Source organism: Muscardinus avellanarius (assembly GCF_963383645.1).
Source record: "Muscardinus avellanarius genome assembly, chromosome: 1".
Classification (NCBI taxonomy): domain Eukaryota; kingdom Metazoa; phylum Chordata; class Mammalia; order Rodentia; family Gliridae; genus Muscardinus; species Muscardinus avellanarius.
The window spans coordinates 77,317,402-77,332,799 of NC_137786.1; positions in this window are offsets into that span (position 1 = coordinate 77,317,402).

Sequence of the window (15,398 nt, forward strand, 5' to 3'; positions counted from 1 at the left end):
TGGGATGAGAACACAGTCTATCCTAGAGCGAGCACTGCAGTATTGGAGATGAGTTCATTGACAGTGATTGCAGAAAAACCATGAGGAACAGAACAGGATTGAATTGAGGAAGGCTTTTTGACTTTTTGTTTTGGAATTCCTAAGTCTTTTTCAGAAAACTAATTTTATCTTGAGAAAATAAATTAAAATTAAAAAATCTAAGAGAATATTTTGTTCTGTTAGTAATGTTCTTTAAAGCCATAACTTAAACATCCAAGTACTTGATTCTTGCTAGTAAGTGTGGCTTTCTATTCTATGGAACGTGAATCATTTATCTTGACAAATTGTAAAATGGCTTTCAGTGTATGATATTGCACTCGAAATATTCCCATTTCAAGTTGGAATGAAAACAATTTTTGCAGAATTGGTTACCATATATAAATGGAAGGGGGAAATTTTGAAATTGTTAAACATTCAAAATTCATGAGCAAGCCGGGCGTGGTGGCGCACGCTTATAATCCCCGGGCTTGGGAGGCGGAGACAGGAGGATCCCGCTGGTTCGAAGCCAGCCACGCTGGCTTAAGAGACCCTATTTCCAATGAAAAAAAAGTATAAAATAGGTCCCCCCCCAAAAAAAAATCATGAGCAGATTTTACTAAATTTGGGGCTTAGGTGATGATTAAGGAAATATGAGTGATCGCTGTGTGAAATCCTGGCGTCATAATCACTGGTATATTTTTTTTAACTGGAGATTGACTTCTACTTTCAAGCTATACCTCTAGCCCTATTTTTTAATTTTGAAATAGGGTCTTACTATGTTGCAGAGGCCTCAGTAGCTGAGGATGACCATGAACCTGCGATCCTCATCTTTTAGCCTCCCAGTATTACAAGCGTGCGCCACCACACCCGGCAACTGGTAACATTTTTAGCAGATATCAAGACAGTCAACTGTCCAACATAAGCAATTGTGGATAACTATTTTCATTTCTATATGTTTTCAGAATTTAGGGAATCCTGGCCAAAACATAAATAAATAAATAAATAAATAAATAATAAATAAATAAATAACCATGACCGATCCAAGATACTTCTCTTACTCCAGGCTTCTGGAATTCTATTGCTGTCTGAATTGCCAACTTGATAAGGAATCAAAAGGACCACCTGCCACTGTTCTTTTAAATACTGGAAGGAAAAAACCATGGTTTTTAGAAACCACGGTGCTAAAGCAAATAAACTACATATGCCTATAGCAGCAATAGTTTGCCATCCTGTTTCCTCCCAGTGTAGGCTAATAGGGGACACCTGCCAGGAAAGTACAGCTGTGTGGAGAAGAAGCAAATCACGTCAAGTCCTCAGGAATGGACACCGAAGGGCTGGGACTCTTTCAGTAAGTCTGATCTTCTTTTTATCCACGATATCTCAGCTTTATTGCGATAGAAATCTTACTCTTAACTCTTCCCATTTAAAGTGTACAAGTCAAAGAGTACAAGTCAAAGATACTAGTGTGTTATATGATTGTGGTTTCAAAACAGTATGAGTATATAACTGTGACCTAACATTAGCATTTTGCCCATTTTAAGTGTACAATTTAGTGGCATTAATTAAAGTAACAACGCAATTAAAGTCACAAACCATCCTCTATTTCTTTTTTTTCTGGTTTTTTTTTTTTTTTTTTTTTTTTTTTTTTGCGATACCAGGGATGGAACCCAGGCACATTGTACCTCCAAGCTACACCCCCAGCCCTATTTTTTTATTCTTTATTTTGAAATAGGGTCTCACTGAGTTGCAAAAAGGGCCCCGCTAAGTAGCTGAGCCTGTCAGCAAACTGCGATCCTCCGGTCTCTGCCTCCTTAATGCTGGGATTACAAGTGTGTGCCACCATGCCTGGCTTCTATTTCTAAAATATTTTCATCATTTCCAACAGAAATTCTGTATTCCCCATCTCTATTACAGTTTCTTTCTTCTGTACAGAGACAGCTAACATTTCTTTGGCAGTGTCTTTACTTTGTGTTTTTGTGATGTCTATTATTTTTTTGTCTTATGTCTTCAGGATTTTTTTTTTTACTTTTGCATTTTAGAATATTAAAAGTAAAAAAGGATTTTTCCTAATTTGAACATAAATTCAGAGGGGTGTGCAGCTGTGATATGGGATGACGATAAAACAGGTGGAATTCCTATGCCAAGTCAGGTGACCCCAGATGAAAGAATATCTTAACAAATAGAACACAGAAAACATTTTATTCTGGAATTTTAGCTTTGAGTTGGTTTCTAAGATGTTTTAAGGCTTAAATTATACTTTCCACGTCTACCAGTTCTGACCAGAAAAGTTTAAATGTGGGCAATGAAGGTATGAGTGGAAAACCGAAACACTATTCAGCAGGGTAGCTCCCAAACAGTTTCACCTATATTTACCAGTACTTGAGATTCTCTTTGATTTTAGCTTTAAAATGTCTGGTATATCTGGCTGATGGTAGTTCTCAATCAGATTAATAAGTGGTGTTGACCTTCTCAAAGTGTCTTGCTGCCAGAACCAGCCTCTCCTAGACAACTTGACCTTGGTAAGAACATAAAACACTCAAAGAGATTTCATAGGTTCTGTAGGGCCCTTTAATTGTTAATGCGATTGACTTGCTCCCTCCACACTTCTCTAGCAAGTCAAAGGACCACATTGCATAAGAGTAGAAGTTTTAGTAAATGGACTTAATTATTGAGGCTACAAAGTCCCCTGTTACCTTGAATCTATTTTAGTCTTTCATACTAGATAGGGGAATGAAGTACAATTGAGACGAGTGGAAACCTTACTGATAAAATTTAGTTGATATGCTGATTGCTTTTATACTCAAAATTTCTCATCCACCCAAATTTTATTCAATAAGGAAATTCAAATTCAGGCCTGAGGATACACCTCTGTAATCCCAGTAGTTGGGAGGATGAGACAGGAGGATTGCAGGTTCCAGGCCAGCCTCAGTGACTTAATGAGAACTTTAACAACCTGTGATTTAGTGAAAACTTTAATAACCTGTGAGAGACAGTTTCAAAATAAAAAATATAAGTAAACAGAGCTGAGAGTATAGCTCAGATATTGAATGTCTTTGGGTTCAATCTCCAATGCCAAAATAAAAAAGTTATCCAATACTATAGTAATAAAACTAATATATCTTTACAAAAGATATCCTACTGGCATTATTAAACCATTGCACATACAAGTTAGCTTATACAGTGAAGACTATAGTATTAGTAGTGAGAAAACTTTATTTTCATTGCAGTGGGTAACTAATCAAATCATACTACAAATTATGTGACAATCTCAAATAAAAGTTTACTATACTGGAGATAAAGGATTGAGCAAGGAACATATTCAAAACGACCTAGATCATTACTAATACTTCAGTATCATTGATTTATAGTTAACAATATCATTTCCTAAAGTAAATTGCATAGTTTAGGAGGAAAAAATTAAATGAAGAATATCCTGTCATCTATGCCAGTGGAATGCTGTTATCAAACACTGTTGCCATGGTGCTCGGGAATGCGATAGGATTCCTCTGTTCAGTCCTAGTCTACACACTGCAGTGGTCCTCCAACTGAGTAGCTATGACCATGAAGATACGAGTGGAAATTCCTAAAAATGGCACAGCTCAAGAGAAATAGCGCTTCTACTACATACAATAGTGTTTTCAGTCCTGGGAATTTCTTATGTGAGTAAACATAAGTAATCACTGTTTCCTAGTAAACCCAATAATTCAAACTTTTCAGCAGTCAGGGTGAAACTATACTTTTACCTGTACCAACCTTGAGCAAAGTCAGAAATGTGGAATTGTTTTAAAATGTTGAAACATACAGCTAGCATCTGTTTTATAACACTGATGAAAGAAAGTGTTATGGTTAGATAAAAAGTGTCCTCTAAAGAGCTAATTTACTGATGTTTGGAGTTGATATAATTGAGTCTTGAGGGTTGTAATCCCAGCAGTGGATAAATCTATTTGTCTGGGTGGTGGCCTGGGCTGGTGGAGTGTGGCTGGAGGGGTGAATCCCTGGGGGTGTGGCCTTAGAGGTTATTTATGCTTCCTCCTCCCCCTACTCTCTTTCTCTTGCTTCTGGCCTCCATGATGTGAAGAATATAGCCCATATTCTCACTCTCTCTTTACCTCCTGCCGCCATACCCTGAGATCCATGATCCCCAGCCTCATATGGACTTAACCGGAAACCATAAAAAAATCTTCTTTTTTTAAGTTATATGATCAATCTTTTATATTATAGCTGTAAGAATATTGACTAGGACAGAACTTGGTACCAAGAAAGTAGGGTCATGGCTATATCTAAATCTGACCATGTAGATTGTGACTCTTTGGAACTGCTTTGTGAGAGAAAATTAGAAGGGCCAGAATGTGGCTAGAAAGGCAGAAAGTAGAGACTGTGTTCAAGAGATTTGCAAAGGCAAAGATGACTCCACAGAGAAATGGAGTAGAGGCCATGTGTTACACTTTGGCAAAGAACTTACCCACATTTTAGCCCATGTCCTAAGACTTTGTATGAGACCAAATTAATGATTGACTTATTGATAAACTAGTGGAGGAAATCTCAAAACAGCAAAATATCCAAACTGCCTTTTGGATATTGAGATCCACATTTAGCAAACTGTATACCAAATTTCAGGAGCAGAAAGAAAAGCAGAAAGACTTTATAGATTTGCAGTTCAAATGGAAAGGCATATGTATAGCTGGAGTCCAGAGAGATGATGTCATTGAAAGAAGCAAGGTGGCTGAAAGGAAGGAGGAAGCAGTGGCCATGATGGAGGCGGGACCAGTAATGACCATGATGGAGACTGCAGATGGAGTTGGGGTCAGGGGCAGCCCAGATGAAGTTGGAGCCAGAGGTGAGCCAGATGGACTTGGGGCCAGTGGCCACCTAGATGGAGTGGGCCCAGGGCCTGTGATTAAAAAGTCTCCAGTGGTAATGATTAAAGAGAGCATGACTACCTTTCCTGTTGGTGGCCCATCTCGGAGCCTACATAATGCTGGCTTTGCTAGACAAAGGGGACCATGAAGGTTTCTTCCCAGATTTCAAAAGGTCTGGGAAACCAGGCAGCATTTGGCAGCATCAGAATCCCTGCAATCAGGCCTAAATAGGGCACTTTGTCAAGTTGTAAGGGTGAAGCCAAGGTTGCAAGAAAAATCCCCAAAATTTAGAAATTCCAGAAACATGGAACAACCATGAGGAAAGGTTGCAGGCTGCGTACCAGAGAGCCAGGCTGGAAGAAGCAGTAAACCACCCTTTGCGATCAGCCAGTCTGCAGCGGTGGGCTGCCCAGGCCCCTTAGAGATTGCTTCTCACTCTCCTGTGCTGTGTTTGCCAGAAGTGGAGCTGCAAGATCAAATGCTTGCCATGTTGGATTCCATTGCTGTTTTGATTTCATCCCTTCTTTCTATGGCCCTATGGCTCACTTTGGGGCGGCAAATGTATACTTTTTGACTTATATATTGGATGCATGTAACTGCTTCGTTTTCAGTCTTCATTGTCTTTTACAGGGGCTCACAAGAGCTCACCATGAGTCTCAGAGGCGGCTTTGGACTTTGGAACTTTTCAGCAATGCTGGAACTGTTAAGATTGTGGGAACTCTTGGATAGAACAAAATCTATTTTGCATTTTGAGGTGGGCGTGAACTCTTTAGGGGCCAGCGACAAAATATTATAGTTAAATATAAAATGTCCCCTAAAGAGCCCATTTATTAATATTTAGAGTTGATTCAATTTAGTCTTGAGGGTTGTAATACCAGAGTTACAGTAGATTTAATGGATTTATCTGGGTGGTGGCCTAGGCTGCTAGGGTGTGGCTGGAAGTGGTGGATCCATAAGGGTGCAACCTTGGGGATTATATATAGTTTCTCCTGCCCCTGTTCTCTCTCTTGCTTCTGACCTCCATGAGGTGAGGAGCACAGCACGTGTGCCCTCCCTCTCGCTGCCTTCCACTGCCATACTCTTGAGACCTGTGGTCCCAGCTTCACATGGACTGAACCCCAAACCATAAGAAAATAAATCTTCTCTCTTCTAAATTACATGGTCAATCTTTTACATTAAAGTAGTGAGAATGCTGACCCAAACTGAAAGAAATGATGCAAGTAATTTTAGCATGACTTATTTTAGCGATGTAGTATAAGTACATTTATTTCAGAGAAAAGGATATGTGTTTGTGTATAGGATGAGGATATAGGAAAAAGTGCTGGAAATTTATCATAATTTTCACTATAGTTTTTACAATGCATGGTTATAAGACATTTTAAAAAGCTGATTCGCAAAGTATAAAAAACCATCTATCATCCTGCCTCATCCTTGCTGTCTATAGCCATCAAAAATCATTTTGAAGACTTTTGTGTATTATAGGCATTTAATTTGAAAAAAGCAGTACGAATAAGAATATAAACTAGGAAGGTACTCAAGAACCATCATGGCATTTTGGTTCCTTTCCTCAATGTCTGTCAACACATGAGTGTTACCAATAAGTGGGTAGTTTTCCTTTTGAAATGATCATCTTTATCCTCAAGTTTGAATTATTACAATTACAATCCTTGCAGGATGCCCTTCATTTTTAAGGCTGTATGTATTTTATCTTATGCATGTATCACATTTTATTTTTCCAATCATCTGTCAGTAGATATCTGTTGTTTCCAAATCTTGGCTATTGTGAATAGAGCTGTATTAATGTGACAATGCTAACATCTTTTTAAGATCCTGATTTCAATCCTTTAAGATAAATACCCAGAGGTGAGGCTGCTGAGCCATATAATAGTTTTACGTCATTTTTGGAGAAACCTCCATAAAGGCCACACCATTCTGTATTCTCCTCAATAGTATGCAAGGGTTCCTTCATCACATGCCCAACAACAACTAAAAGTAAAAAGTATAGTTTCACCCCGACTGCTAAAAAGTTTGAATTATTGGGTTTACTAGGAAACAGTGATTACTTATGTTTACTCACATAAGAAATTCCCAGGACTGAAAACACTATTGCATGTAGTAGAAGCGCTATTTCTCTTGAGCTGTGTCATTTTTAGGAATTTCCACTCGTACCTCCATGGTCATAGCTACTCAGTTGGAGGACCACTGCAGTGTGTAGACTAGGACTGAACAGAGGAATCCTATCGCATTCCCGAGCACCATGGCAACAGTGTTTGATAACAGCATTCCACTGGTATAGATGACAGGATATTCTTCATTTAATTTTTTCCTCCTAAACTATGCAATTTACTTTAGGAAATGATATTGTTAACTATAAATCAATGATATTGAAGTATTAGTAATGATCTGGGTCGTTTTGAATATGTTCCTTGCTCAATCCTTTATCTCCAGTATAGTAAACTTTTATTTAAGATTGTTGCATAATTTGCAATTAAATTGAAACAACTGTTTCAACTGTTATCTTTTTTTTTTTTTTGTAAGAATCATTCTGACAGATGTGAAGTCTTATGTGATTTTTATTTGTATTTCTCTGGTGACTAGTGACATGGAAAATAGAAAGATAAATACTACATGATTCCACTTATGTGAGGCATCTAAAGTAGTTAAATTAATAGGCGCCAAGTTTGGAATGGTTATTGCAAGGGATAAGGAAAAAGAGGGGAGTTATTACCAACAGACACAAAGATTCAATTAAGTAAGATGAATAAGCTTTTGAGATTTGTTATATAACATTATACCTATAATCAACGATAATGTATTATATGCTTAAAATGTGTTAATAAGGGAGATCTCATGTTAAATATCCTTAACACAATTAAGTTATTTTAAAAAGTGATAACAGGTCTACTTAACCACTATTTATGACTGCAGGTGTTGGCATTGCATAGAGAAGAAAGTTTAAAAAATTGCTTTAATTTCTCATCTTAGGCTAGAGGTTGTAGCTCAATGGTAACGCACTTGCTTGGCAAGCACCAAGACCTGCGTTCAGTCCCCACATGAGAACAACAAACATCCAATCTTTTCTGGAATGCCCACTAATATTTTACAGAACCTCTGGAAACATCTATAGAACCAACATTGAGAAACCTGCACTAGACTATAAATATATTAAAAGTGAGAAACTTTTTACATTATTTTAGTATCTTAAAAACCTAACACTCTTCCAGGAACAAAATTGATGCCAAATAAATATTTGTAGAACTAAAAAAAATCATCTTTATTCTAGTAGCTAAATTGAGAGCCTCACTTTTTATTTTTTATAGATTGTTACAGATGTTTAATGTTTATAAATTGTTACAGATGTTTCTCTTAAAAACATACAAATGGAGGCCTGGCGTGGTGGCCCACTCTTGTAATCCCCGTGCTTGGGAGGCAGAGACAGGAGGATCATGCAGGTTCAAAGTCAGCTGTGCTTGCTTAAGAGACCCTGTCTCCAAATAAAAGATATAAAATAGGTCTGGGAGTGTAGCCCGGAAGTAGAAGGGCTTCCAGGAATCCCAGTACCACTGAAAAAAAAACAAAACAAAAACAAAAAAAGCATACAAATGGATAGTAATTATTGAACAAATCAGATGCCATATCATTTTCATGTTATCTAACTATTTTCAAAGATATAATTTGTTAAATTATACTTGTAGTCATTCTATTTCTTGGTAATCTGAAGAGTCTTGAAAGCTGTTCAAGACCTGTAACAAATGTATTATTTTCATTTTGGATATAGCCTATTGTATTAGTTCATTTTCTTTAGCTATAATAAAATATTCAAGACTGAGAAATATGAAGTAAAGAGGTTTATTTAGCTCACAATTTTGGCAGCTAAAAGTTCAAGATAAGGCAGCCCCCTCTGATGTGGGTCCCTATGACTGTATCACATGACAGATGTAATCATGATAGAAGCTCATAGAAAGGGAAAGATAGCACAGCAAGACAGAAAGCCAGAGAGTGATTCAGGGGCCAGGCTGGCTCTTCGATAATAGCTTGCTTTAAGAGAACTCCTTCCAAGCCAGGAGTGGTGGCCCACACTTGTAATCCCATCATTTGGGAGGCTGAGACCGGAGGATCGCGGTTCGCGGACAGCCTCAGCTACTTAGTGAGGCCCTTTGCAACTCAGTAGGACTCTGTTTCAAAATAAAGAATAAAAAATAGGGCAGGGCTGTAGCTCGGAGGTTGAATGCCCCTGGGTTCCATCCCCAGACCCGCAAAAAAAAAAAAAAAAGAGAGAGAGAACTCCTTCCACGAGACCAGCATTGATTCCTCCAAGGGCAGTGATCACAATGACCCCACATCCCCCTAGAGCCCACCACCCTGCCATAGCTACACTGAGGGCCGGGCCTCCAACACCTGTCTCTTAGGGAAACACCATATCTGAACCCCAGCACCTGTGTATCAGGTTTCAAATTAGAATAGTTTGGGAGGGTTTTGTTTGTATGTTTCTGTGATACTAAAGATTGAACCCATAGACATTCTATCTCTGAGCTATACCCCTAGCCCTTTTTTTATTTTATGCTTTGAAACAGGCTTTCAATAGGTTGCTAAGAGTCTTGCTACATTCCTGAGGCTGTCCTCAAACCTGCAAACTTTCTGTCTCAGCCTCCCAAGCACTGGGATTACAGGTGTATGCTACCATGCCTGGCTACTAGAATCGTTTTATAAGATTATTAGAGGTAGAAGGGCTGAGAGCAAAAGACAGAAGGTGATATTCACTCTACATTTTATTACTACTCCATGACCTGTCAGTCACCAGGGCTTTGTGTGAATATATATATATGTATATATACATTGTGTGTGTGTGTGTGTGTGTGTGTGTGTGTGTGTGTTTTGCTACCAAATTATTATAATCTACAAAGTCTCTTCCATTTACTTGGCTCCACGACAGAAAGTTAGAGAAGTGTGTATTTGTCATTTCATGGCTGATTCATTATCCCTGCACTAAATACATTTAGATTAACAGTCCACACTGTAACACTTAACCCTGGATAACTGGCAATTCCTAGTCACATTAACCAAGGAAAAATTAATTATACTCTGAAGGTTAAGGAGGCGATCTCTACCAGATTGTCAGTGTCCACGGTTCAGAAATACATGCTGATGTCTTCATAAATGAACAGTGCTTCTATTCCAAACTGTTAGAAATTTATTATTGATAACAATGAAGACCTTTCCATATCCAGCCATATTTCTTAGCTCAAGGAGACCCAAAAAATTATGCATTGAAAGTCATTGCTTCTTGTCAATCACCAAAGTTAAGGCCAAACTGAGAAGTAGATCTTTCTGGCAAAGGAGAAAAAAAGCTTGAAAAACTAATGTGTGTGTGTGTGTGTGTGTGTGTGTGTGTGTGTGTGTGTGTGTACTGGGGACTGAACTCCAAGCTACACCTCCATACACCTCCAGTACTTTTTTTAATTTTTGCTAATAGTCTTGCTACATTGCTGAGGCTGTTCTCTAACCTGCCCTTCTCCTGTCTCCTGTCTCAGTTTCTCAAGTACTGGGATTACACGTATGTGTGACACCACACTGGCTCAACTTAATTTTTTTAAAAATAAATATTTTAAGTTAACCACAAAAAGTTTAAATAAAATCCTGAAAATAAAATGCTATAAAACAGAACAGTAGAGGCAATTTTTTAAGTTAGAAAAATCACTTTTTTTAGGAACTGAGGATGGAACCCAAGAGCATTCTACCTCCAAGCTACACCCCACCCCCATATTTTTATTCTTTATTTTGAGACAGGGTCTCACTAAGTTGCAGAGGGCCTTACTAAGTAGCTAGGCTATCTGCGAACCGAGATCCTCCTGTCTCGGCCTCCCAAGTACTGGGATTACAAGCGTGCGCCACCACATCCAGCTTGAAAAAGCACTTTTTAAATGCGACATTTCCCCTGAATGAGTGCGCGCACAGTAAAGCAAGTTTTGGATCTTTGCTTCTTGTCTTCTTGTTCTCCCTTTCCACTACTCCTCATACAGACATACTTATTTTATATAAGAAATAATTTTTCAAAAATAATAGATTACATTTTAAGTAAAGAATGTTAACGTCTTTCACATCATGTGGAACAGCCCAATTATTGCTGTAAAAACAAAATTTCCACAAATGTAAAGATCGAGTTGTCTTTTATTAGCGATTATGTATCAGGCAGCAGCCCGCCTACAAAATGAGGAAACTCTGTTGTGCATAGTGGAACAATTGGTTTTTGTGAGGCAACTGGAGCAGGAATAAGGAAAAACATAACACAGAATAGTGGATGTGATAACAGGTTATTCTCCAGTAAGGGTTAAAGCAGGAGGTGCTAAGCTGGGCACGGTGGCGCATGCCTGCTCTCCCAGTACTTGAGAGGCCAAGAGGATCACAGGTTAAAGGCCAGCCTTAGCTACTTAGCAAGACCCTGTTTCAAAATACAAATAAATAAATAAAATTGGGCCAGCATGTAATTCAGAGCAATACACACACACACACACACACACACACACACACACACACACACACCACACCACCACCACCACTCAGGAGATACTTCTCTACCACTGAACATCTCTAGCCCTTTTATTTTTTATTTCGAGCCAGGGTCTTGCTAAGTTGCCCTGTCCATCCTTGAACTTGCAATGTTCCTACCTCAGTTTCCAGAGTTGCTGGAATTTGGGATCACAAGTGCGTGCCTCCTCGCCCAACCATTGGAGCCTTTTGGATTGGTTGTTGTTCATCTCCTGTTTTCTGGGAAAACTAGCCTGTTTCAGGACTTTCCCATTTTATATGGCTGCACTTTGATTATGTGCCACTTACGTAAGTGGTTTGGTCTCTTGGGGCATCTAGCAGAAGCTCAGTCAAAACTAAAGGTCTTTCATGGATCTTATTTACCATTGTAAATAAGGATTCCAATAAAAGATTAACTTATGTTAAGATGAAGTACAGCTATCCACTCGGCAGAAAGAAAATATATATATATATATATATATAATCTCCAAAATCTGAAATAGGTGATATTCAGCCAGTTCTTCCCAGAGCCCAAGTCACCAATGGGTAATTATTTAACTGATGGAAATTTCACATAAATTCAGGTGCCAAGGCCTGAATTAATCTCTAAACTAAGACAAAGGGGAAAGCTGAGGAATAAAAAAAAAAATAGTTTTTCTTTCTGTTTTTATCTTATTACTCAGGGTTTAAGATCGGTAACAGTTAAAATTTTTTAAAAGTTACTCCTTAACCTGGAGATGAAATGCTGAGGTTAGAAAACCCATGAAAGCCAAGGAACAGCTGGGTATTGTTGACACTAGACCATTCTAGAGAGTGTGGTCCTCTGTCTCCAGAGAACAAGAATGCTGAGATCCACTGCAAGAATGACGGTCCTTCTCCTTTGTTTATGCTCTAGCCCCATCCTGTGCCCACCTGTGTCTGTGTCTGCGTGGCAGGTGCTGGGGGATGCGAGGGAGAGGTGAGCAGGTGCTGTTCCTGAGCACTGGTCTTGGTCAGAGCATTAGTCAGGAGCCCAAATGACTGGCATGTCCTCACCATATGGAGCCAGCTTTTGTGCATGTCCCTTCTATTTCCAAGTTGGAAACACCAAATTATTTTTCCTCACACAATTTTCTCTCTGATCTCTCCTACCCAGTGTTGAAATATAAATTACATATTAAATGCTGTGTTTTTAGAAAATCATTTAGTGAACACCAACTCTGTTCCTGCCTAAAAGAGTTGGGCAGCAGTTGGTATGTCCTGCCTTCCAGGATTTTCTATAACAAAGTTAATATATTTCATCACAGAGCGGGGGTAGGAAGACACTCAAACCTGAGTGTTCCTAATGCATTTTGTGTTAGGAGCCAAAGCAAAAAAAAAAAAAAAAGGTTTTTCTGCAGCAAATGAATTATTTTGATGGAAGACAGAGTCACGGGTAGAGTGGAGAGAACCTTTAGACTCCACTCAACTTAGGAGAACTGTTATATAAAAAACAGAATGAATTTTTATAAGTCTAATATCAAGAGCAAACAATAAAAAGAATAAATTTCATTCAGGTTGAGAAATTACAGGTACATACAGGTACCTGGAATAAAATACGATATAAACAAGCCTTAAGATTAGAGAATAAATTGGACTTCTTTGGGGGAGGAGGTACTAGAGATCGAAGCCAGGGGGTTCTACCTCTGAGCTGCTGAGCTGTACCCTAAGCCTTTTTTTTGAGACAGGTTCTCACTAATTTGCTGAGGCTGGCTTTGAACTTGCTATCCTCCTGTCTTGGCCTTCCTGGTACTGAGATTGCTGGTGTGCTCCATCACACCTGGCTAGCTTGGGTTCTTTAGCACAACAAATGTTTCAGTCAAGTAGTCAAGGACGCACAAACTAAAATACTTGACAAATCTGGAACACAAAAGTATTGCCAAGAGACAGAAAAATTGTATATAATTTTCGATTAATGTCTGCCCATTTTACTGAAAGGTGATTTGTATCAAGCGACAGAATTATTCACTAAATGTTTACTTGGTAAAGCTTCCTTTGCCAGCACTTAATCGTTTTCTACAACTCCACTAAATTTAGCATGCCATGCTTACTTGTAAGCAAGCTCACACTCTGCTTCAGTGCTATAAGACGAGTACCTTACATTTCCTATTAAAAATGCACACTACTATATCACTTACTTTTCTTGGTTTCTAGGTACTAACGATGATCACATCTGCCTATAAAATTCTATAGTCAAAACTCTATATTTTGTATTTTTCCCAAGTTCCATCTCCAGAATACAAGGTTGTCCACTTGGAATCCTGATCCCTGTATTATGCAGCAGGGAAACTGGTTGACTGGTTTTCTTCTCCTTGGAGAACAACTGTTCTTCACAGGATTTAATGTATAAGACTGTGACCACAATTTAGAAACTCTAAAGATGACAAGCCTTTTAGCATCCATGATCTGTGCTTCTCTTAGCATCCATCTCTCTCCTCAGCATGGCTGTTGAGAACTTGAGCCTTTGGAGTGGACAGATGCCAGCTGGAAATATGATCCATTCCAGCAAGTTGGTTCCAGGTGTTTTTTGTGAGAAAATGTGTAGAAAATGTGTGGAACCCAAGGTCCTGTGGGGCAATTGGGAGACGCAATAGTTTCTTTCTGGTGTAGGTCTGCAGCGAGCAGCATGAAGCAGAGACAGGAATCGCTCACTTTGCCTTCTTCAAGGCAAAGTCAAAATTAAGCTCAGCGTGTCATCACATACTTACAAGTAACTTATGTGATCGCTCCTTATAAATAGACGTTGAGAGTGCCAAGGCTTCCAACGAAATAGGAAACCATTAAAATGGTTTGTCATTTATCATTTGAATTTAAGGGGAAACAGAGAAAATGCTGATTCACTTTAGGCAGTAAGTGACTCTTCAATGATTATAAAAGAAGCATAGATGATGGTGAGAGCTATTAAGCTCATTACTAAATCAGATAGACTTTTAAAAACATGGCTTCTACCATCACCCCTGATGGGAGTACACATGCAGATGGCATGCAAAGCAGCACACGGGACAGAGATTTAAAAGCAGTTTGATGGTGTTGATTAGTTGTAGTTCATAGTTATCCCACAGCTTCATACCAAAGAAGCAGATATCATGTGTTGTTGTTTTTTTAATGTAATAGTGGCGAGAAATGAGTGTACGGTGTGTATGCTCTTCCATTCGTTGTACAATTTTTTGGAAAATGAATTCAATGTAGAATAAGAGTTCTTGTGAAGTCACTTGAAAGAGAACACTTTTAGAAAATCTTTAAAATATTAGCAATTAAGCTGGGCATAGTGGCACATGTTTGTAGTTTCAGTGCTTGAGAAACTGAGACGGGAGGATCACAGGTTCATGGCCAGTCTCAGCTACTTAGTAAGACCCTCTGCAACTTAGTGAGGCCCTATTTCAAAATAAGGAATATAAAATAGGATTGGGGATATAGCTCAGAGGTAGAATGCCGGTAGGTCCAATCCCCAGAAGTGGAAAAAATAAGTAAATAAAAAATATTAACAATTAGAATCTGGGCACAATGGTAATCCTAGTACCCTGTAATCCTAGTACTTGGGAGTCTGAGATGGGAAGATTGCAGGTGTGAAGCCAACCTCAGCAACTTAATGAGACCATGTTTCTAAATACTCCTGTCTCAGCCTACCAAATTCTGGAATTATAAGTGTGTACCACCACGCCTGGCTTCAAAATAAAAAATAAAAAGGACTAGGGTACAGCTTGGATATAGAATGCCCCTGGGTTCAATCCCTAGTACCAAAATAAAATATGTTACATATATCAGCAATTAAGATGAGATAATTTCATAATACAACCCTAAGTTTATAGTGAACAAAAATAAAATTTAAATATATACAAGTGTATATACTCATATATAAATACATTAATATGGATATAAATGTATGTATACATAAACATATAACATACACACAAATTATACTTAGAATGCAAATATATATACACAAACATCCTTATACGAATATATATATACACGAAT